The sequence below is a fragment of the Malania oleifera genome, chromosome 2 (assembly GCF_029873635.1).
Source record: "Malania oleifera isolate guangnan ecotype guangnan chromosome 2, ASM2987363v1, whole genome shotgun sequence".
Lineage (NCBI taxonomy): Eukaryota > Viridiplantae > Streptophyta > Magnoliopsida > Santalales > Ximeniaceae > Malania > Malania oleifera.
Window position 1 is genome coordinate 108,633,115 of NC_080418.1, and position 3,368 is coordinate 108,636,482.

A 3,368-nucleotide genomic window follows, 5' to 3' on the forward strand; every position below is an offset into this window, starting at 1 on the left:
ATTTTTAAGGTTCCCTTAGTTTCCACATTATTCCATATTTTTAGGGTGTGATTTATTTCTTTGTCATATTGCATGTCAATAGTAGGGTTTAAGTAGGGTTTAATTGGTTTCCATATTTGCAATTATAAAGTTTGATTTATTTCCATCATATCATTAATTGTTTCCATATTATCCTTGTGTATATTTGCATATTAGATTTATGATTTGAGTTGTTTTCATAATTTCATTCATTTTGTTTCCAAGTTTGTACATTATATATCATTTTTTTGGGGCTAATTATTTCCATGTTGTTATTATTGTATTTATATGATATTAGGTGTGCGTACTATTATTATTATTATTATTATTATTATTATTATTATTATTATTATTATTATTATTATTATTATTATTATTTACTATTATTAAATATTTTTAGTATTTTTGTTTATTTCATATGTTTATATCTTGTATTCTATATTATGGTATTATTTTCATATTATTATTTATTTTTGTAAGGGGTGTCCCTATGATTTCAAAAAAGGGACAATGGGTTCTTCAAGTCTTACATGTTTCAGCTCTAAGGGATACCATATTTTATATATACTATATAAAATGTGAATATTTGTTAGAATTTGTGTATTTCCAAGAGGGGGGTGAATTGGAATTTTAAAGCTTTTCCTATGTAAGTTCGAATCCACAAGCAGTATATCGCAACCGAGGGTCTTTCTAAGCAAGTTCCAATTTCCCGAAATATCAAACTGAGCAGATAATCAAAACAAGTATAGCAGGCTCAGTATTTCCAAAATAAATATGTATGTAGATATATAAAGCATATAAGACATTCATAAAAATTTAAGTGCAAGCATACATGTACTCAAAGTAAAGAGATAAGGGAAAAAGAAAGTGACACAAGATGTGTTATCGAGGTTCGTCCAATATTGCCGACGTCCTCGCCTCAAACTAATAAGTAAGAGAATTCCACTAAATGCTCACTTACGGGTGGAGCGGCACCGATTACAAACACCTCTCCTTACCGGGCAAGGGAATACCCCAAATCAGATTCACAGGATTGACCCAAACCTTTACAACCACACCTTAGAAAGGTGTACCTGGTTTTCTTATCTGGGTCTAAACCAACGATGCACGTTATAGGCCAGTGCAATCCTCTTTCGACGATCACACGCTGGTAATATAATAGCAAGTAATAAACATGTACAATACAAGTGCTTCTTCACTAAGCAAATATGTACCACAATATGGTATAATGCACTCATAGATGATGTAGATTTATGCTTAAGTGAGATCTTTTCAAGTTATATGTCAACTCTCAAAGATGTGTACATGAATATGTGAGAGTGAGACCTTTGATTTAAGATAGTATGTTCAATAAATGAATAATCGTAGGAACTTCAAAAAACCCTAAGAAAATATCTCAAAAATATTTTTCAAGTATCAAGCATGTTGGCCTTATAAGGCTTAAAATCTTGTTATCTTATTTTGATGCTAAAAAACAAGTGAAATTTAATGTATTTGTGTGAGTAATGTTATTTCAGGGCTCACATATGAAAAATTAAGGTGAAAGTGCTCACAAGGACCAAATGAAGCTTAAATGAGTCAAAGCATGGATTTAAAGATGATATATGAAACCTTAAAGAATATGAGGACATGAATGAGTTGTTGAAAGCCAAGGCATATTAAAGTCCAAAGAGCCAAAGAAAGGCAAAGTGAGAAAGCTCAAACAATATGGAAGCTTGAAGAAAAGATGAACTCAATCCAAGGACAAAACATGAAGACTAAAGAACTTAGAATGTTAATATCTTAGAAGTCTTTATGTAAGTGCTTTAATGTTTAAAATATCGTTTGAAATATTTTGAAACTCGTAAGTTAATTTCTTAGACCTAGATACCTTTTAAAATACCTGAAAAATATTTTTATAAGGTCAAAAATTATTTTAAAAAAGGTTAGAATCATTTTTGGAATAAAAAGTACCAAAAAGAGTTTTTCCAAATGCTGTCAGTTTTTATACAGCTGCATTTAGGTGACTTTTTCTATATCAAACACTCATTATTTTAAAAGGTGGTCAACATGAAAGTTGTAAAATTTTCTCTTATCTTTCTTTTGACATCAATAACACCTAATTTGGAGTTATATTGAAAAAGTTATGGTGAAAACAATGAAGAGAGGTCACTGCTATCAGACATTTGAACACTGTTCAATGGACAAATTTTTTAAATTCAAATATTTTTAAATATAGTTGTTTGAGCTCCAAACTTTCTAAAAAATTGGGAAACTCTCTAAGGAAACTTTTTCAACATGAAAACAAGTTTGAAAGCCTATAAATACATGGTTTTGCAAATCAAAACTTATCCAAGAATTGAAGAATCTGCTTGTAAAGCTGAAAACACTCTTGTTCTTCCAAAGATCTCTTGTTCACTCATTGCAAAACTATTTTTCTGAGATATTCTGAAGTGTTAATCCTTCCTCCTCTGAATTTCTACTGCTAATCTTCATCTAAGAAGGATATTAGTGAATTCTACACTTGAGCTTCATTGTATTTCATATTGATATTTTACATTCAAGTATATAGTGCTGAAATTGTACTAAGTTGCTCTTTAAGAGAGTATACTTGTACGCAGATCTTATCTTGTATTTCTTGCAATTCTTTGACGTTCCAAGGATTGTTTGGATCGTTGGCTAAGTAAGGGGATATTTCTTAGAGAGGCGGGCTCTAGCCTAAAGGAGTGACCGAACGAGGGAATATTGTTTGGAGAAGGCGGGCTCTAGCCTTAACCAAGGAGGTTGTAAAGGTTTGTTCCACCCGTCAACGGAATAGGTTTAGTGAATCCTTTGGTGGATTTCCAAGGGCGAGGGTGTAGGCTGGATATAAGCTGAACCTCGTAAAAATCTCCATCTTATTCTCTATTTGCCTTACTTTTTATTTTCAGCATATTTAAATTGCGTGGATGGTTTATTTGATAATCATATATACTACGTAATATTTGGAAATCAAACAAACTTAAGGTTTAATTTTGATTTGGGTTGCGAAAACCGAAAGGGAGTATGTTGGTTACACCATATCTTACGGAAACCTTACGGGAGTACGTTACTTGGTTAACATCCCAAAGATAAATTTACCAAGAGTTTATTTGAATTCTAAATATTTGGAAAGAGTGATTTGATTCATCTATACAAGGCTTTACATCAACAAGCATAAATTCTCATTCACTACTAGGCTTGGTTCAAATTTGGCAAATATAAACAAACAACCATCTTGAGTTGTTATATTACATAAGTGTTGTGTATTGGCTTGTTTGTTTACTTTATAATTATAGTTGATTGGTTTGGTTGAATGATTGGATGTTTGTATGGTTAAAAATTAAGTAAAG